Here is a 20,437-nt window from a genome sequence, read left to right on the forward strand (position 1 = left end):
TAGGGTTAGGGTTAGGGTTAGGGTTAGGGTTAGGGTTAGGGTTAGGGTTAGGGTTAGGGTTAGGGTTAGGGTTAGGGTTAGGGTTAGGGTTAGGGTTAGGGTTAGGGTTAGGGTTAGGGTTAGGGTTAGGGTTAGGGTTAGGGTTAGGGTTAGGGTTAGGGTTAGGGTTAGGGTTAGGGTTAGGGTTAGGGTTAGGGTTAGGGTTAGGGTTAGGGTTAGGGTTAGGGTTAGGGTTAGGGTTAGGGTTAGGGTTAGGGTTAGGGTTAGGGTTAGGGTTAGGGTTAGGGTTAGGGTTAGGGTTAGGGTTAGGGTTAGGGTTAGGGTTAGGGTTAGGGTTAGGGTTAGGGTTAGGGTTAGGGTTAGGGTTAGGGTTAGGGTTAGGGTTAGGGTTAGGGTTAGGGTTAGGGTTAGGGTTAGGGTTAGGGTTAGGGTTAGGGTTAGGGTTAGGGTTAGGGTTAGGGTTAGGGTTAGGGTTAGGGTTAGGGTTAGGGTTAGGGTTAGGGTTAGGGTTAGGGTTAGGGTTAGGGTTAGGGTTAGGGTTAGGGTTAGGGTTAGGGTTAGGGTTAGGGTTAGGGTTAGGGTTAGGGTTAGGGTTAGGGTTAGGGTTAGGGTTAGGGTTAGGGTTAGGTTGTGATTTGTCGGACAGTAGGCCAAAATGCCCTCTGGCGCTTAATGATCTCCCCCTGGAGATTCCTTTTCGCCATATACTGCCACTTTAGTCTGGCCCACGGTCTCATCACCCTTGTCCAAATCTGTTCGCCTTTTAACTTGCCCTTCTGTCGATTTTTAGGAGTCAGTCAGGTTCCACCCTAAGTTTGAGTTTATGCTAGGTTCAGGCCATTGGGTTCTTTCGTCTGTAACGCTTTGATCCATAGCCTCTCTGCCCTCTTCCTACGCCCGGTTGACCAATTTACATTTGTTTCCAGACCCATGATCTCAAGGGACTGGACCCCGTGCTGTTGGAAGTGTCTGCTAATGGGGACGGACTGGTCTCCCCTCGTGATGTTGCTGATGTGTCCTGTCAGTCTGACTCTGAGGCTGTTGCCTGTTTCGCCAATGTACAGTAAGTGGCACTGCTTACATTTAATTGCATACACTACATTCTTTTGCTCGCAGGTTATTCTCTGTGCTATCTGCTTTCTCTTTCCCGTCACAGTGTTCTCTATGTTTTTGGCTATTGTCAAGTGAATGCAGGCCCTACATTGCCTTTGACCGCAGCCTGAGCTCGTTTGGAGGCTAGTACTGACCAAGATATCCTTCAGGTTTTTAGCCCTCTTGAACGCTGACATTGCTTTGTATCCCTGCAGTGTGACAAATCCTCTTTGGAATTGTTCAAAGCGGCCCTTGACTATTTTGTGGGCCTGGACGGCCATGCTACCGTACCCTGTTATTAGTGGCAAGTTGCGTGTCAAGCCTGGCCTGGGTCTGGGTCCTTGCGTGCCTTTTAGGAAGTCTGCCTTAATGTGTCTTAATCTACGTCTGCAGTACCCCCTCTGCCTGAGAGCGGTGAAAAGGGTGGTGGTGGCCTGGGCAAAGTCCTCCTCCCTGGTGCATATCCGGTGAAAGCGTGTCAGTTGTGACTTGACAATACCCCTAAAGGTGTGTTTTGGGTGGTGGCTCGTGGTGTGTAAAAGGGTGTGGGTGTCTGTGGGTTTGAAAAAGACTTTGGTGGCTAGTTTTTGGACTTGGTCGTCAGCTGACGGTAGTTTAAAGACTGTAGTGTCGAGGAAGTCTACCCTCTCCCTGCTTGTCAAAGCATTAATTTTGATGGAAGGGTGGTGGGCATTAAGTATGTCGATGAACCCCTCTAACTCCCCTTCTGAGTGTGTCCACACTCCCCAGATGTCATCTAAGAACCTGTAGTAGCACATGGGGCGCTTGGGGCATTTCAGGAAGGCCGTCTCTTCCCACTCTGCCATGTATATGTTGGCATAAGCCGGGGCAAACTTCTTCCCCATTGCCGTCCCTTTAACTTGTAGGTAGAACTCCCCGTTAAATTCAAAATCGTTCTTTGTCAATCCCAGGTAAAGTAATTTGACTAAGGCCTCGTCTGGTCTCTCCAGGTCAGGATTTCTCTGCAGGGTGTTTTTAACCGCCTCTATCCCCCTGTCTGTCTCTATGTTTGTGTACAGGCTTTCCACATCCATGGTAAAGAGTATCGCATCGGGTGGTATGCTAAGGGAGTTGACTATTCGAGTGAAGTGGTAGGTGTCTTTAATGTAGCTGGGGTGTTGCTGTGCCAGTGGATTGAGATAGTGGTCAATGTATTCTGCTACCCCGTAGGATTCGCTACTGCAGTCTGACACAATGGGCCTACCTGGAGGTATTTCTCCAGGCACCGTCCACGTGTCTGGGTTTTTGTGTATCTTTGGGAGCATGTAGAATTTCCTCGCCCTGGGTTGTGCTCCTGTTAGGTATTCTACTTGTTTCTGTTGGATGTATCCTGACGTCCTAAGCTCCTCCAAGATTTCCCCTATTTCCTCTTGTGTTTCTCTATATATAGGCTCATCTAACTTGGTGTAGTGTTCTACCTTGTTCAGTTGTCTGTGCGCCTCGAACAGGTACTGTTGTCTGTCCATGATGACGATACTGCTCCCCTTGTCTGCTGGTTTGATCACTATCTCATTGTTGTCCCTCAGTTCTGCCATGGCCTCCCTCTCTTTTCTAGTGAGATTGGGCCTATCCTTTGTCATGGGCATGTCCCTGATGGCCGATGCTGTTTCTGTCATGAATTCTGTGATCTCTCTAGGGACCTGATCCTCATCTGGGGTCCATCCTGTGCGTGGGGTGAAGGGTAATCTTTCCCCCGACTCCACGTCACAAAAGTGGTGTATTAACATGATGGCTCGATAGAATCTAAACAGGTCCCCCTGTACTTGTTCTTTGTGCGATTTTGGAGTAGGGACGAAGGTGAGGCCCCTGTTCAATACTCTCTCTTGGATTTTGGTGAGGGTGAATGTCTGGGAAAGGTTGATGATGGTTTTACCTAATTGTAGGCCCTGCCTCTCTTGGCATGGTGTCCCCATTAGTTTAAAGACTTCATCCACTCTCGGATCATGGCTCGGGCCGTGTTCTCTGTCCAGTGAATGTGATCTGGGCCTACTCTGAACTGGCCGGGAGGGAGAGCGGGTATGTGCCTCTTGGTCTGTATGTGGTCGTTGAGCTGCCTGAGTGTTGCCTGCTCTGGTGCTGGGAGAGACTGGCTGAAGTTGATGACCGGGACCCATATGCTAGCATTAGGGAATTTACGACTGGCCATCTTTACTAGTGCTTGGAGTTGTTTGATGGCCGTCAGTGGTCTTTGTGTCCGATTATTGATGCCCATTGAAAGAACCACTTTCTGAGTTTCTGGGCATTCCCCTAATTTCTCGAGGATGGCAGTGCCATGTATAAATTTGGCTCCTGGATAGCTGTCCAATTGTGTGTTGTCGTTGGGACATTTTGGGATCCTAGAAATGTTGGAATCTCCAATTATTAAAACGGGCTTACTGGGCTGGAGTTTCCAGGTTACATTCTTCTGTTTTGAATTGGGATGCCTAGTTACTTCAGCCTGTCTCTGCCTGTTATTTACCGGACCTCCCTATGTGTGCTGCTGGAAGTCGTCCTGTGAGTCCCTCACTGTGTCGGTGGTCGGGGCCGTGGGGACCCTATGCTGTTGTGTGCAGGTCCTGCGTGCTGGTCTCTCCCTGGGTGATGGGACCCTGTGTGTGGATGTGGAAGGAGCCGGTGGGGGAGAGGGAACTGTCGGGCGGGAGGGAACTGTCGGGGGGGACAAGGTTGCCTGTTGCAACGGGGCAGTGACGTCATTTCCGGGCTGAGGCCCTGCAGGCTGCGCGTTCGATTCGGTCTCACTCCGGGAAGGTCTCCGCTGTACCCGTGGTCTACGGGGCAACTGGGCGTGAGTGTCGGGGCCCCGGTGGATCGGGGCTGACGTGCTGGGTGATTCGGTGCTCGGGCAACATGTCCAGTCCTCTGATCGGACCGCGCTGTCCCACTGGAGGTGGGCCTGGGGGTCGAGTGGCGGGGAGCCGGCCTGCGCCAGGAGGTCCAGCCGCCGCAACACTACGATCTCGGGGCTGATGGGTGGGCGCACCGGGGTGGTGGGGGGAGTAATGTCGGGGCTGCGGGGAGCAGGAGCGGGTCGGGGCGCCGTCCGGGCGGTCGTCCATTCGGCCTGGGGTCGGTCGATCCGGCTCTCCTGCGAAACAGTAAACAACGCCTGCGGTATGTGTACCGCAACATTGGAAGTTGCGGCGGTGTGCCTGCGGGGCTGGGGCTCCCGCAGGCTGCCTCTCTGTCTCAGTCCCGTCTCTGAGGTTAGGCCCAAGACTCGTTCTCTCAAATCCTCAATTCGGATTTTAAATTTATCCCCCAAATTTTTCTTGTTCCAAATTAAGGCTTTGGCGACCGCCTCCTGGACCCGATTGGTCGGTTCGCCCTCCAGGTACACTTTGTCCAGATCATACAAGCTGTTTTGGTAATGTTCAACCAAAATTTGTCGTGTTTGTTCTGCCCAGGTGTCAGCATTAGAGGCCAATTTTTGTAATGTTGCCTGGGTGGGATTAGCCGGTTTTATAAAGTGTGTCAATATCCTCGCCTGTCTCCTGATACCTCTAGGAGGTTGGCTCTGCTCTTGCAGAACCCTCAGATGGTGTAGAGTCTGGGCCATTTTATAAATCACTCGAACAGCGACTGCAAAGGAATCCCTCGGTCTCGATTGATTCCTGTGCTGGTCAAGATTCCCATTGTTAAACTCTGCCCCCCCTACCATCTGCATGCTATTACTCATTTCAGGTTTGGTTAGTACAGTGTGGAGAAAACTTATACTGTAATAAACTGTACTGTAATGCTAGTGCAGTAAACTATAAATATCAATTCTTTACATCAATTATTTCTAGCTGCGTAAGGTTAACACCAAGGTGCTCACCAAGTCTTTGGTTTTCTTTCCAGCTTGCGGGGACCGCTTGCCGAACTCTTCCCGACTGGGCAACGACTTTTCCAGTTTCGCTATCGCTGTAGCTTCATCAGGGAAAGAGATCTACTTCTGGTCGGTGTGTGGTTTATAAAGGGTGGGTTGAAAGTACCTCCCTTTCTGGGTTTATTCCTCCCATGTGTTGTCTTAGGACCGGTCACTTTGGTTGGGACTGCTGATGTCATACCTATTCTTTGTCTCAATTCGTCGGTCCACTTCTTTGTGTTCTTTGGTTGTGTTCCTGGCCTCCTGCTTTTTGATCTGCTGTTAATGTTTTCTGCATTCCTCTGGCCTCCTGTCTATTATCATGTTCTGCAATCTTTGTTGTGAGTGAGTGTGCTTTGCAAACCCATACCTGGTCTGTGGCCATTGTGTGATGGGGGGGGGGGGGGTTTGTGGCTGAGGTGGGAGTGGGCATCGTGTTGTGAGTGTGTAAGGGTCCTATCGCTCCCTTCAATAGTCCATCTTTTCTGGGGGAGCTAGCTGTGTTCCAGGTGTGATGGGGGGTCTCTGGGTCTAAGGGGTCCTCTGATGCAGGTTGAATCATCTATTTACAAAGGTTTAAGATCCTCTTTTGGGGGTCTTTTGGGTTGTTTGGGGAGGGCCTATGCAACCCGATGTTACGGTTAGTTTCTGGGGGTGGGGGTTATAGCCTATCCTTGTTGAGTTGAGGGTAGGTGCCAAGGGTCTTTTTGGGACTGTTTGGGGTGATCCAGTGCAGTCCGCTGTTAGGGTTAGGTTTGGGGGGTGGGCACAGGGGCCATCTCTGGCGTGAGGATGGAGGGTGCCGCCTAACTTGCTGCGGTTTGAGGGTGGGTGCCTAGGGTTTTTTGGGGACTGTTTGGGGTGGTCTGGTCTAGTCTGGTGTTAGGGTTAGGTTTATGGGTGGGGAAGGGAGCATAGGGACCCCCTCTGGGGTGAGGGTGGAGGGTATGATCTATCCTTGTGAGGTAGGGGTATAGGTGTCAAGGGTCTTTTGGGTTGTTTGGGGTGATCTGGGATGAGGGTGGGGGGGTATTGCCATTCTTGTTGGGGTGAGTGTTGAGAGTTGTAATAGTTGAGGGTAGGTGCCAAGGGTCTTTTGGGGACTGTTTGGGGTGATCCAGTGCAGTCCGCTGTTAGGGTTAGGTTTGGGGGGTGGGCACAGGGGCCATCTCTGGCGTGAGGATGCATTAGGGTTAGGGTTAGGGTTAGGGTTAGGGTTAGGGTTAGGGTTAGGGTTAGGGTTAGGGTTAGGGTTAGGGTTAGGGTTAGGGTTAGGGTTAGGGTTAGGGTTAGGGTTAGGGTTAGGGTTAGGGTTAGGGTTAGGGTTAGGGTTAGGGTTAGGGTTAGGGTTAGGGTTAGGGTTAGGGTTAGGGTTAGGGTTAGGGTTAGGGTTAGGGTTAGGGTTAGGGTTAGGGTTAGGGTTAGGGTTAGGGTTAGGGTTAGGGTTAGGGTTAGGGTTAGGGTTAGGGTTAGGGTTAGGGTTAGGGTTAGGGTTAGGGTTAGGGTTAGGGTTAGGGTTAGGGTTAGGGTTAGGGTTAGGGTTAGGGTTAGGGTTAGGGTTAGGGTTAGGGTTAGGGTTAGGGTTAGGGTTAGGGTTAGGGTTAGGGTTAGGGTTAGGGTTAGGGTTAGGGTTAGGGTTAGGTTGTGATTTGTCGGACAGTAGGCCAAAATGCCCTCTGGCGCTTAATGATCTCCCCCTGGAGATTCCTTTTCGCCATATACTGCCACTTTAGTCTGGCCCACGGTCTCATCACCCTTGTCCAAATCTGTTCGCCTTTTAACTTGCCCTTCTGTCGATTTTTAGGAGTCAGTCAGGTTCCACCCTGAGTTTGAGTTTATGCTAGGTTCAGGCCATTGGGTTCTTTCGTCTGTAACGCTTTGATCCATAGCCTCTCTGCCCTCTTCCTACGCCCGGTTGACCAATTTACATTTGTTTCCAGACCCATGATCTCAAGGGACTGGACCCCGTGCTGTTGGAAGTGTCTGCTAATGGGGACGGACTGGTCTCCCCTCGTGATGTTGCTGATGTGTCCTGTCAGTCTGACTCTGAGGCTGTTGCCTGTTTCGCCAATGTACAGTAAGTGGCACTGCTTACATTTAATTGCATACACTACATTCTTTTGCTCGCAGGTTATTCTCTGTGCTATCTGCTTTCTCTTTCCCGTCACAGTGTTCTCTATGTTTTTGGCTATTGTCAAGTGAATGCAGGCCCTACATTGCCTTTGACCGCAGCCTGAGCTCGTTTGGAGGCTAGTACTGACCAAGATATCCTTCAGGTTTTTAGCCCTCTTGAACGCTGACATTGCTTTGTATCCCTGCAGTGTGACAAATCCTCTTTGGAATTGTTCAAAGCGGCCCTTGACTATTTTGTGGGCCTGGACGGCCATGCTACCGTACCCTGTTATTAGTGGCAAGTTGCGTGTCAAGCCTGGCCTGGGTCTGGGTCCTTGCGTGCCTTTTAGGAAGTCTGCCTTAATGTGTCTTAATCTACGTCTGCAGTACCCCCTCTGCCTGAGAGCGGTGAAAAGGGTGGTGGTGGCCTGGGCAAAGTCCTCCTCCCTGGTGCATATCCGGTGAAAGCGTGTCAGTTGTGACTTGACAATACCCCTAAAGGTGTGTTTTGGGTGGTGGCTCGTGGTGTGTAAAAGGGTGTGGGTGTCTGTGGGTTTGAAAAAGACTTTGGTGGCTAGTTTTTGGACTTGGTCGTCAGCTGACGGTAGTTTAAAGACTGTAGTGTCGAGGAAGTCTACCCTCTCCCTGCTTGTCAAAGCTTTAATTTTGATGGAAGGGTGGTGGGCATTAAGTATGTCGATGAACCCCTCTAACTCCCCTTCTGAGTGTGTCCACACTCCCCAGATGTCATCTAAGAACCTGTAGTAGCACATGGGGCGCTTGGGGCATTTCAGGAAGGCCGTCTCTTCCCACTCTGCCATGTATATGTTGGCATAAGCCGGGGCAAACTTCTTCCCCATTGCCGTCCCTTTAACTTGTAGGTAGAACTCCCCGTTAAATTCAAAATCGTTCTTTGTCAATCCCAGGTAAAGTAATTTGACTAAGGCCTCGTCTGGTCTCTCCAGGTCAGGATTTCTCTGCAGGGTGTTTTTAACCGCCTCTATCCCCCTGTCTGTCTCTATGTTTGTGTACAGGCTTTCCACATCCATGGTAAAGAGTATCGCATCGGGTGGTATGCTAAGGGAGTTGACTATTCGAGTGAAGTGGTAGGTGTCTTTAATGTAGCTGGGGTGTTGCTGTGCCAGTGGATTGAGATAGTGGTCAATGTATTCTGCTACCCCGTAGGATTCGCTACTGCAGTCTGACACAATGGGCCTACCTGGAGGTATTTCTCCAGGCACCGTCCACGTGTCTGGGTTTTTGTGTATCTTTGGGAGCATGTAGAATTTCCTCGCCCTGGGTTGTGCTCCTGTTAGGTATTCTACTTGTTTCTGTTGGATGTATCCTGACGTCCTAAGCTCCTCCAAGATTTCCCCTATTTCCTCTTGTGTTTCTCTATATATAGGCTCATCTAACTTGGTGTAGTGTTCTACCTTGTTCAGTTGTCTGTGCGCCTCGAACAGGTACTGTTGTCTGTCCATGATGACGATACTGCTCCCCTTGTCTGCTGGTTTGATCACTATCTCATTGTTGTCCCTCAGTTCTGCCATGGCCTCCCTCTCTTTTCTAGTGAGATTGGGCCTATCCTTTGTCATGGGCATGTCCCTGATGGCCGATGCTGTTTCTGTCATGAATTCTGTGATCTCTCTAGGGACCTGATCCTCATCTGGGGTCCATCCTGTGCGTGGGGTGAAGGGTAATCTTTCCCCCGACTCCACGTCACAAAAGTGGTGTATTAACATGATGGCTCGATAGAATCTAAACAGGTCCCCCTGTACTTGTTCTTTGTGCGATTTTGGAGTAGGGACGAAGGTGAGGCCCCTGTTCAATACTCTCTCTTGGATTTTGGTGAGGGTGAATGTCTGGGAAAGGTTGATGATGGTTTTACCTAATTGTAGGCCCTGCCTCTCTTGGCATGGTGTCCCCATTAGTTTAAAGACTTCATCCACTCTCGGATCATGGCTCGGGCCGTGTTCTCTGTCCAGTGAATGTGATCTGGGCCTACTCTGAACTGGCCGGGAGGGAGAGCGGGTATGTGCCTCTTGGTCTGTATGTGGTCGTTGAGCTGCCTGAGTGTTGCCTGCTCTGGTGCTGGGAGAGACTGGCTGAAGTTGATGACCGGGACCCATATGCTAGCATTAGGGAATTTACGACTGGCCATCTTTACTAGTGCTTGGAGTTGTTTGATGGCCGTCAGTGGTCTTTGTGTCCGATTATTGATGCCCATTGAAAGAACCACTTTCTGAGTTTCTGGGCATTCCCCTAATTTCTCGAGGATGGCAGTGCCATGTATAAATTTGGCTCCTGGATAGCTGTCCAATTGTGTGTTGTCGTTGGGACATTTTGGGATCCTAGAAATGTTGGAATCTCCAATTATTAAAACGGGCTTACTGGGCTGGAGTTTCCAGGTTACATTCTTCTGTTTTGAATTGGGATGCCTAGTTACTTCAGCCTGTCTCTGCCTGTTATTTACCGGACCTCCCTATGTGTGCTGCTGGAAGTCGTCCTGTGAGTCCCTCACTGTGTCGGTGGTCGGGGCCGTGGGGACCCTATGCTGTTGTGTGCAGGTCCTGCGTGCTGGTCTCTCCCTGGGTGATGGGACCCTGTGTGTGGATGTGGAAGGAGCCGGTGGGGGAGAGGGAACTGTCGGGCGGGAGGGAACTGTCGGGGGGGACAAGGTTGCCTGTTGCAACGGGGCAGTGACGTCATTTCCGGGCTGAGGCCCTGCAGGCTGCGCGTTCGATTCGGTCTCACTCCGGGAAGGTCTCCGCTGTACCCGTGGTCTACGGGGCAACTGGGCGTGAGTGTCGGGGCCCCGGTGGATCGGGGCTGACGTGCTGGGTGATTCGGTGCTCGGGCAACATGTCCAGTCCTCTGATCGGACCGCGCTGTCCCACTGGAGGTGGGCCTGGGGGTCGAGTGGCGGGGAGCCGGCCTGCGCCAGGAGGTCCAGCCGCCGCAACACTACGATCTCGGGGCTGATGGGTGGGCGCACCGGGGTGGTGGGGGGAGTAATGTCGGGGCTGCGGGGAGCAGGAGCGGGTCGGGGCGCCGTCCGGGCGGTCGTCCATTCGGCCTGGGGTCGGTCGATCCGGCTCTCCTGCGAAACAGTAAACAACGCCTGCGGTATGTGTACCGCAACATTGGAAGTTGCGGCGGTGTGCCTGCGGGGCTGGGGCTCCCGCAGGCTGCCTCTCTGTCTCAGTCCCGTCTCTGAGGTTAGGCCCAAGACTCGTTCTCTCAAATCCTCAATTCGGATTTTAAATTTATCCCCCAAATTTTTCTTGTTCCAAATTAAGGCTTTGGCGACCGCCTCCTGGACCCGATTGGTCGGTTCGCCCTCCAGGTACACTTTGTCCAGATCATACAAGCTGTTTTGGTAATGTTCAACCAAAATTTGTCGTGTTTGTTCTGCCCAGGTGTCAGCATTAGAGGCCAATTTTTGTAATGTTGCCTGGGTGGGATTAGCCGGTTTTATAAAGTGTGTCAATATCCTCGCCTGTCTCCTGATACCTCTAGGAGGTTGGCTCTGCTCTTGCAGAACCCTCAGATGGTGTAGAGTCTGGGCCATTTTATAAATCACTCGAACAGCGACTGCAAAGGAATCCCTCGGTCTCGATTGATTCCTGTGCTGGTCAAGATTCCCATTGTTAAACTCTGCCCCCCCTACCATCTGCATGCTATTACTCATTTCAGGTTTGGTTAGTACAGTGTGGAGAAAACTTATACTGTAATAAACTGTACTGTAATGCTAGTGCAGTAAACTATAAATATCAATTCTTTACATCAATTATTTCTAGCTGCGTAAGGTTAACACCAAGGTGCTCACCAAGTCTTTGGTTTTCTTTCCAGCTTGCGGGGACCGCTTGCCGAACTCTTCCCGACTGGGCAACGACTTTTCCAGTTTCGCTATCGCTGTAGCTTCATCAGGGAAAGAGATCTACTTCTGGTCGGTGTGTGGTTTATAAAGGGTGGGTTGAAAGTACCTCCCTTTCTGGGTTTATTCCTCCCATGTGTTGTCTTAGGACCGGTCACTTTGGTTGGGACTGCTGATGTCATACCTATTCTTTGTCTCAATTCGTCGGTCCACTTCTTTGTGTTCTTTGGTTGTGTTCCTGGCCTCCTGCTTTTTGATCTGCTGTTAATGTTTTCTGCATTCCTCTGGCCTCCTGTCTATTATCATGTTCTGCAATCTTTGTTGTGAGTGAGTGTGCTTTGCAAACCCATACCTGGTCTGTGGCCATTGTGTGATGGGGGGGGGGGGGTTTGTGGCTGAGGTGGGAGTGGGCATCGTGTTGTGAGTGTGTAAGGGTCCTATCGCTCCCTTCAATAGTCCATCTTTTCTGGGGGAGCTAGCTGTGTTCCAGGTGTGATGGGGGGTCTCTGGGTCTAAGGGGTCCTCTGATGCAGGTTGAATCATCTATTTACAAAGGTTTAAGATCCTCTTTTGGGGGTCTTTTGGGTTGTTTGGGGAGGGCCTATGCAACCCGATGTTACGGTTAGTTTCTGGGGGTGGGGGTTATAGCCTATCCTTGTTGAGTTGAGGGTAGGTGCCAAGGGTCTTTTTGGGACTGTTTGGGGTGATCCAGTGCAGTCCGCTGTTAGGGTTAGGTTTGGGGGGTGGGCACAGGGGCCATCTCTGGCGTGAGGATGGAGGGTGCCGCCTAACTTGCTGCGGTTTGAGGGTGGGTGCCTAGGGTTTTTTGGGGACTGTTTGGGGTGGTCTGGTCTAGTCTGGTGTTAGGGTTAGGTTTATGGGTGGGGAAGGGAGCATAGGGACCCCCTCTGGGGTGAGGGTGGAGGGTATGATCTATCCTTGTGAGGTAGGGGTATAGGTGTCAAGGGTCTTTTGGGTTGTTTGGGGTGATCTGGGATGAGGGTGGGGGGGTATTGCCATTCTTGTTGGGGTGAGTGTTGAGAGTTGTAATAGTTGAGGGTAGGTGCCAAGGGTCTTTTGGGGACTGTTTGGGGTGATCCAGTGCAGTCCGCTGTTAGGGTTAGGTTTGGGGGGTGGGCACAGGGGCCATCTCTGGCGTGAGGATGCATTAGGGTTAGGGTTAGGGTTAGGGTTAGGGTTAGGGTTAGGGTTAGGGTTAGGGTTAGGGTTAGGGTTAGGGTTAGGGTTAGGGTTAGGGTTAGGGTTAGGGTTAGGGTTAGGGTTAGGGTTAGGGTTAGGGTTAGGGTTAGGGTTAGGGTTAGGGTTAGGGTTAGGGTTAGGGTTAGGGTTAGGGTTAGGGTTAGGGTTAGGGTTAGGGTTAGGGTTAGGGTTAGGGTTAGGGTTAGGGTTAGGGTTAGGGTTAGGGTTAGGGTTAGGGTTAGGGTTAGGGTTAGGGTTAGGGTTAGGGTTAGGGTTAGGGTTAGGGTTAGGGTTAGGGTTAGGGTTAGGGTTAGGGTTAGGGTTAGGGTTAGGGTTAGGGTTAGGGTTAGGGTTAGGGTTAGGGTTAGGGTTAGGGTTAGGGTTAGGGTTAGGGTTAGGGTTAGGGTTAGGGTTAGGGTTAGGGTTAGGGTTAGGGTTAGGGTTAGGGTTAGGGTTAGGGTTAGGGTTAGGGTTAGGGTTAGGGTTAGGGTTAGGGTTAGGGTTAGGGTTAGGGTTAGGGTTAGGGTTAGGGTTAGGGTTAGGGTTAGGGTTAGGGTTAGGGTTAGGGTTAGGGTTAGGGTTAGGGTTAGGGTTAGGGTTAGGGTTAGGGTTAGGGTTAGGGTTAGGGTTAGGGTTAGGGTTAGGGTTAGGGTTAGGGTTAGGGTTAGGGTTAGGGTTAGGGTTAGGGTTAGGGTTAGGGTTAGGGTTAGGGTTAGGGTTAGGGTTAGGGTTAGGGTTAGGGTTAGGGTTAGGGTTAGGGTTAGGGTTAGGGTTAGGGTTAGGGTTAGGGTTAGGGTTAGGGTTAGGGTTAGGGTTAGGGTTAGGGTTAGGGTTAGGGTTAGGGTTAGGGTTAGGGTTAGGGTTAGGGTTAGGGTTAGGGTTAGGGTTAGGGTTAGGGTTAGGGTTAGGGTTAGGGTTAGGGTTAGGGTTAGGGTTAGGGTTAGGGTTAGGGTTAGGGTTAGGGTTAGGGTTAGGGTTAGGGTTAGGGTTAGGGTTAGGGTTAGGGTTAGGGTTAGGGTTAGGGTTAGGGTTAGGGTTAGGGTTAGGGTTAGGGTTAGGGTTAGGGTTAGGGTTAGGGTTAGGGTTAGGGTTAGGGTTAGGGTTAGGGTTAGGGTTAGGGTTAGGGTTAGGGTTAGGGTTAGGGTTAGGGTTAGGGTTAGGGTTAGGGTTAGGGTTAGGGTTAGGGTTAGGGTTAGGGTTAGGGTTAGGGTTAGGGTTAGGGTTAGGGTTAGGGTTAGGGTTAGGGTTAGGGTTAGGGTTAGGGTTAGGGTTAGGGTTAGGGTTAGGGTTAGGGTTAGGGTTAGGGTTAGGGTTAGGGTTAGGGTTAGGGTTAGGGTTAGGGTTAGGGTTAGGGTTAGGGTTAGGGTTAGGGTTAGGGTTAGGGTTAGGGTTAGGGTTAGGGTTAGGGTTAGGGTTAGGGTTAGGGTTAGGGTTAGGGTTAGGGTTAGGGTTAGGGTTAGGGTTAGGGTTAGGGTTAGGGTTAGGGTTAGGGTTAGGGTTAGGGTTAGGGTTAGGGTTAGGGTTAGGGTTAGGGTTAGGGTTAGGGTTAGGGTTAGGGTTAGGGTTAGGGTTAGGGTTAGGGTTAGGGTTAGGGTTAGGGTTAGGGTTAGGGTTAGGGTTAGGGTTAGGGTTAGGGTTAGGGTTAGGGTTAGGGTTAGGGTTAGGGTTAGGGTTAGGGTTAGGGTTAGGGTTAGGGTTAGGGTTAGGGTTAGGGTTAGGGTTAGGGTTAGGGTTAGGGTTAGGGTTAGGGTTAGGGTTAGGGTTAGGGTTAGGGTTAGGGTTAGGGTTAGGGTTAGGGTTAGGGTTAGGGTTAGGGTTAGGGTTAGGGTTAGGGTTAGGGTTAGGGTTAGGGTTAGGGTTAGGGTTAGGGTTAGGGTTAGGGTTAGGGTTAGGGTTAGGGTTAGGGTTAGGGTTAGGGTTAGGGTTAGGGTTAGGGTTAGGGTTAGGGTTAGGGTTAGGGTTAGGGTTAGGGTTAGGGTTAGGGTTAGGGTTAGGGTTAGGGTTAGGGTTAGGGTTAGGGTTAGGGTTAGGGTTAGGGTTAGGGTTAGGGTTAGGGTTAGGGTTAGGGTTAGGGTTAGGGTTAGGGTTAGGGTTAGGGTTAGGGTTAGGGTTAGGGTTAGGGTTAGGGTTAGGGTTAGGGTTAGGGTTAGGGTTAGGGTTAGGGTTAGGGTTAGGGTTAGGGTTAGGGTTAGGGTTAGGGTTAGGGTTAGGGTTAGGGTTAGGGTTAGGGTTAGGGTTAGGGTTAGGGTTAGGGTTAGGGTTAGGGTTAGGGTTAGGGTTAGGGTTAGGGTTAGGGTTAGGGTTAGGGTTAGGGTTAGGGTTAGGGTTAGGGTTAGGGTTAGGGTTAGGGTTAGGGTTAGGGTTAGGGTTAGGGTTAGGGTTAGGGTTAGGGTTAGGGTTAGGGTTAGGGTTAGGGTTAGGGTTAGGGTTAGGGTTAGGGTTAGGGTTAGGGTTAGGGTTAGGGTTAGGGTTAGGGTTAGGGTTAGGGTTAGGGTTAGGGTTAGGGTTAGGGTTAGGGTTAGGGTTAGGGTTAGGGTTAGGGTTAGGGTTAGGGTTAGGGTTAGGGTTAGGGTTAGGGTTAGGGTTAGGGTTAGGGTTAGGGTTAGGGTTAGGGTTAGGGTTAGGGTTAGGGTTAGGGTTAGGGTTAGGGTTAGGGTTAGGGTTAGGGTTAGGGTTAGGGTTAGGGTTAGGGTTAGGGTTAGGGTTAGGGTTAGGGTTAGGGTTAGGGTTAGGGTTAGGGTTAGGGTTAGGGTTAGGGTTAGGGTTAGGGTTAGGGTTAGGGTTAGGGTTAGGGTTAGGGTTAGGGTTAGGGTTAGGGTTAGGGTTAGGGTTAGGGTTAGGGTTAGGGTTAGGGTTAGGGTTAGGGTTAGGGTTAGGGTTAGGGTTAGGGTTAGGGTTAGGGTTAGGGTTAGGGTTAGGGTTAGGGTTAGGGTTAGGGTTAGGGTTAGGGTTAGGGTTAGGGTTAGGGTTAGGGTTAGGGTTAGGGTTAGGGTTAGGGTTAGGGTTAGGGTTAGGGTTAGGGTTAGGGTTAGGGTTAGGGTTAGGGTTAGGGTTAGGGTTAGGGTTAGGGTTAGGGTTAGGGTTAGGGTTAGGGTTAGGGTTAGGGTTAGGGTTAGGGTTAGGGTTAGGGTTAGGGTTAGGGTTAGGGTTAGGGTTAGGGTTAGGGTTAGGGTTAGGGTTAGGGTTAGGGTTAGGGTTAGGGTTAGGGTTAGGGTTAGGGTTAGGGTTAGGGTTAGGGTTAGGGTTAGGGTTAGGGTTAGGGTTAGGGTTAGGGTTAGGGTTAGGGTTAGGGTTAGGGTTAGGGTTAGGGTTAGGGTTAGGGTTAGGGTTAGGGTTAGGGTTAGGGTTAGGGTTAGGGTTAGGGTTAGGGTTAGGGTTAGGGTTAGGGTTAGGGTTAGGGTTAGGGTTAGGGTTAGGGTTAGGGTTAGGGTTAGGGTTAGGGTTAGGGTTAGGGTTAGGGTTAGGGTTAGGGTTAGGGTTAGGGTTAGGGTTAGGGTTAGGGTTAGGGTTAGGGTTAGGGTTAGGGTTAGGGTTAGGGTTAGGGTTAGGGTTAGGGTTAGGGTTAGGGTTAGGGTTAGGGTTAGGGTTAGGGTTAGGGTTAGGGTTAGGGTTAGGGTTAGGGTTAGGGTTAGGGTTAGGGTTAGGGTTAGGGTTAGGGTTAGGGTTAGGGTTAGGGTTAGGGTTAGGGTTAGGGTTAGGGTTAGGGTTAGGGTTAGGGTTAGGGTTAGGGTTAGGGTTAGGGTTAGGGTTAGGGTTAGGGTTAGGGTTAGGGTTAGGGTTAGGGTTAGGGTTAGGGTTAGGGTTAGGGTTAGGGTTAGGGTTAGGGTTAGGGTTAGGGTTAGGGTTAGGGTTAGGGTTAGGGTTAGGGTTAGGGTTAGGGTTAGGGTTAGGGTTAGGGTTAGGGTTAGGGTTAGGGTTAGGGTTAGGGTTAGGGTTAGGGTTAGGGTTAGGGTTAGGGTTAGGGTTAGGGTTAGGGTTAGGGTTAGGGTTAGGGTTAGGGTTAGGGTTAGGGTTAGGGTTAGGGTTAGGGTTAGGGTTAGGGTTAGGGTTAGGGTTAGGGTTAGGGTTAGGGTTAGGGTTAGGGTTAGGGTTAGGGTTAGGGTTAGGGTTAGGGTTAGGGTTAGGGTTAGGGTTAGGGTTAGGGTTAGGGTTAGGGTTAGGGTTAGGGTTAGGGTTAGGGTTAGGGTTAGGGTTAGGGTTAGGGTTAGGGTTAGGGTTAGGGTTAGGGTTAGGGTTAGGGTTAGGGTTAGGGTTAGGGTTAGGGTTAGGGTTAGGGTTAGGGTTAGGGTTAGGGTTAGGGTTAGGGTTAGGGTTAGGGTTAGGGTTAGGGTTAGGGTTAGGGTTAGGGTTAGGGTTAGGGTTAGGGTTAGGGTTAGGGTTAGGGTTAGGGTTAGGGTTAGGGTTAGGGTTAGGGTTAGGGTTAGGGTTAGGGTTAGGGTTAGGGTTAGGGTTAGGGTTAGGGTTAGGGTTAGGGTTAGGGTTAGGGTTAGGGTTAGGGTTAGGGTTAGGGTTAGGGTTAGGGTTAGGGTTAGGGTTAGGGTTAGGGTTAGGGTTAGGGTTAGGGTTAGGGTTAGGGTTAGGGTTAGGGTTAGGGTTAGGGTTAGGGTTAGGGTTAGGGTTAGGGTTAGGGTTAGGGTTAGGGTTAGGGTTAGGGTTAGGGTTAGGGTTAGGGTTAGGGTTAGGGTTAGGGTTAGGGTTAGGGTTAGGGTTAGGGTTAGGGTTAGGGTTAGGGTTAGGGTTAGGGTTAGGGTTAGGGTTAGGGTTAGGGTTAGGGTTAGGGTTAGGGTTAGGGTTAGGGTTAGGGTTAGGGTTAGGGTTAGGGTTAGGGTTAGGGTTAGGGTTAGGGTTAGGGTTAGGGTTAGGGTTAGGGTTAGGGTTAGGGTTAGGGTTAGGGTTAGGGTTAGGGTTAGGGTTAGGGTTAGGGTTAGGGTTAGGGTTAGGGTTAGGGTTAGGGTTAGGGTTAGGGTTAGGGTTAGGGTTAGGGTTAGGGTTAGGGTTAGGGTTAGGGTTAGGGTTAGGGTTAGGGTTAGGGTTAGGGTTAGGGTTAGGGTTAGGGTTAGGGTTAGGGTTAGGGTTAGGGTTAGGGTTAGGGTTAGGGTTAGGGTTAGGGTTAGGGTTAGGGTTAGGGTTAGGGTTAGGGTTAGGGTTAGGGTTAGGGTTAGGGTTAGGGTTAGGGTTAGGGTTAGGGTTAGGGTTAGGGTTAGGGTTAGGGTTAGGGTTAGGGTTAGGGTTAGGGTTAGGGTTAGGGTTAGGGTTAGGGTTAGGGTTAGGGTTAGGGTTAGGGTTAGGGTTAGGGTTAGGGTTAGGGTTAGGGTTAGGGTTAGGGTTAGGGTTAGGGTTAGGGTTAGGGTTAGGGTTAGGGTTAGGGTTAGGGTTAGGGTTAGGGTTAGGGTTAGGGTTAGGGTTAGGGTTAGGGTTAGGGTTAGGGTTAGGGTTAGGGTTAGGGTTAGGGTTAGGGTTAGGGTTAGGGTTAGGGTTAGGGTTAGGGTTAGGGTTAGGGTTAGGGTTAGGGTTAGGGTTAGGGTTAGGGTTAGGGTTAGGGTTAGGGTTAGGGTTAGGGTTAGGGTTAGGGTTAGGGTTAGGGTTAGGGTTAGGGTTAGGGTTAGGGTTAGGGTTAGGGTTAGGGTTAGGGTTAGGGTTAGGGTTAGGGTTAGGGTTAGGGTTAGGGTTAGGGTTAGGGTTAGGGTTAGGGTTAGGGTTAGGGTTAGGGTTAGGGTTAGGGTTAGGGTTAGGGTTAGGGTTAGGGTTAGGGTTAGGGTTAGGGTTAGGGTTAGGGTTAGGGTTAGGGTTAGGGTTAGGGTTAGGGTTAGGGTTAGGGTTAGGGTTAGGGTTAGGGTTAGGGTTAGGGTTAGGGTTAGGGTTAGGGTTAGGGTTAGGGTTAGGGTTAGGGTTAGGGTTAGGGTTAGGGTTAGGGTTAGGGTTAGGGTTAGGGTTAGGGTTAGGGTTAGGGTTAGGGTTAGGGTTAGGGTTAGGGTTAGGGTTAGGGTTAGGGTTAGGGTTAGGGTTAGGGTTAGGGTTAGGGTTAGGGTTAGGGTTAGGGTTAGGGTTAGGGTTAGGGTTAGGGTTAGGGTTAGGGTTAGGGTTAGGGTTAGGGTTAGGGTTAGGGTTAGGGTTAGGGTTAGGGTTAGGGTTAGGGTTAGGGTTAGGGTTAGGGTTAGGGTTAGGGTTAGGGTTAGGGTTAGGGTTAGGGTTAGGGTTAGGGTTAGGGTTAGGGTTAGGGTTAGGGTTAGGGTTAGGGTTAGGGTTAGGGTTAGGGTTAGGGTTAGGGTTAGGGTTAGGGTTAGGGTTAGGGTTAGGGTTAGGGTTAGGGTTAGGGTTAGGGTTAGGGTTAGGGTTAGGGTTAGGGTTAGGGTTAGGGTTAGGGTTAGGGTTAGGGTTAGGGTTAGGGTTAGGGTTAGGGTTAGGGTTAGGGTTAGGGTTAGGGTTAGGGTTAGGGTTAGGGTTAGGGTTAGGGTTAGGGTTAGGGTTAGGGTTAGGGTTAGGGTTAGGGTTAGGGTTAGGGTTAGGGTTAGGGTTAGGGTTAGGGTTAGGGTTAGGGTTAGGGTTAGGGTTAGGGTTAGGGTTAGGGTTAGGGTTAGGGTTAGGGTTAGGGTTAGGGTTAGGGTTAGGGTTAGGGTTAGGGTTAGGGTTAGGGTTAGGGTTAGGGTTAGGGTTAGGGTTAGGGTTAGGGTTAGGGTTAGGGTTAGGGTTAGGGTTAGGGTTAGGGTTAGGGTTAGGGTTAGGGTTAGGGTTAGGGTTAGGGTTAGGGTTAGGGTTAGGGTTAGGGTTAGGGTTAGGGTTAGGGTTAGGGTTAGGGTTAGGGTTAGGGTTAGGGTTAGGGTTAGGGTTAGGGTTAGGGTTAGGGTTAGGGTTAGGGTTAGGGTTAGGGTTAGGGTTAGGGTTAGGGTTAGGGTTAGGGTTAGGGTTAGGGTTAGGGTTAGGGTTAGGGTTAGGGTTAGGGTTAGGGTTAGGGTTAGGGTTAGGGTTAGGGTTAGGGTTAGGGTTAGGGTTAGGGTTAGGGTTAGGGTTAGGGTTAGGGTTAGGGTTAGGGTTAGGGTTAGGGTTAGGGTTAGGGTTAGGGTTAGGGTTAGGGTTAGGGTTAGGGTTAGGGTTAGGGTTAGGGTTAGGGTTAGGGTTAGGGTTAGGGTTAGGGTTAGGGTTAGGGTTAGGGTTAGGGTTAGGGTTAGGGTTAGGGTTAGGGTTAGGGTTAGGGTTAGGGTTAGGGTTAGGGTTAGGGTTAGGGTTAGGGTTAGGGTTAGGGTTAGGGTTAGGGTTAGGGTTAGGGTTAGGGTTAGGGTTAGGGTTAGGGTTAGGGTTAGGGTTAGGGTTAGGGTTAGGGTTAGGGTTAGGGTTAGGGTTAGGGTTAGGGTTAGGGTTAGGGTTAGGGTTAGGGTTAGGGTTAGGGTTAGGGTTAGGGTTAGGGTTAGGGTTAGGGTTAGGGTTAGGGTTAGGGTTAGGGTTAGGGTTAGGGTTAGGGTTAGGGTTAGGGTTAGGGTTAGGGTTAGGGTTAGGGTTAGGGTTAGGGTTAGGGTTAGGGTTAGGGTTAGGGTTAGGGTTAGGGTTAGGGTTAGGGTTAGGGTTAGGGTTAGGGTTAGGGTTAGGGTTAGGGTTAGGGTTAGGGTTAGGGTTAGGGTTAGGGTTAGGGTTAGGGTTAGGGTTAGGGTTAGGGTTAGGGTTAGGGTTAGGGTTAGGGTTAGGGTTAGGGTTAGGGTTAGGGTTAGGGTTAGGGTTAGGGTTAGGGTTAGGGTTAGGGTTAGGGTTAGGGTTAGGGTTAGGGTTAGGGTTAGGGTTAGGGTTAGGGTTAGGGTTAGGGTTAGGGTTAGGGTTAGGGTTAGGGTTAGGGTTAGGGTTAGGGTTAGGGTTAGGGTTAGGGTTAGGGTTAGGGTTAGGGTTAGGGTTAGGGTTAGGGTTAGGGTTAGGGTTAGGGTTAGGGTTAGGGTTAGGGTTAGGGTTAGGGTTAGGGTTAGGGTTAGGGTTAGGGTTAGGGTTAGGGTTAGGGTTAGGGTTAGGGTTAGGGTTAGGGTTAGGGTTAGGGTTAGGGTTAGGGTTAGGGTTAGGGTTAGGGTTAGGGTTAGGGTTAGGGTTAGGGTTAGGGTTAGGGTTAGGGTTAGGGTTAGGGTTAGGGTTAGGGTTAGGGTTAGGGTTAGGGTTAGGGTTAGGGTTAGGGTTAGGGTTAGGGTTAGGGTTAGGGTTAGGGTTAGGGTTAGGGTTAGGGTTAGGGTTAGGGTTAGGGTTAGGGTTAGGGTTAGGGTTAGGGTTAGGGTTAGGGTTAGGGTTAGGGTTAGGGTTAGGGTTAGGGTTAGGGTTAGGGT

The 20,437-nt window shown here is 50.8% G+C and overlaps 1 long non-coding RNA gene across 4 annotated transcripts in view; it reads left to right on the top strand.

Moving 5' to 3' along the window:
* Positions 1-11,279, top strand: part of LOC144590575 (uncharacterized) — a 28,159-nt gene extending 16,880 nt beyond the window's left edge. For 2 of the 4 annotated variants that reach the window (XR_013546448.1, XR_013546449.1), the window contains exons 5-8: positions 927-1,063; positions 4,951-5,069; positions 6,898-7,034; positions 10,922-11,279. This is a non-coding gene — a long non-coding RNA (uncharacterized LOC144590575). The remainder of the gene's footprint in view (positions 1-926; positions 1,064-4,950; positions 5,070-6,897; positions 7,035-10,921) is intronic. The other 2 variants (XR_013546446.1, XR_013546447.1) reach the window with 2 other exon arrangements.
* The last annotated feature ends 9,158 nt before the right edge of the window (positions 11,280-20,437 follow it).

This window comes from Rhinoraja longicauda, unplaced genomic scaffold (assembly GCF_053455715.1).
Source record: "Rhinoraja longicauda isolate Sanriku21f unplaced genomic scaffold, sRhiLon1.1 Scf000214, whole genome shotgun sequence".
Taxonomy (NCBI): Eukaryota; Metazoa; Chordata; class Chondrichthyes; order Rajiformes; family Arhynchobatidae; genus Rhinoraja; species Rhinoraja longicauda.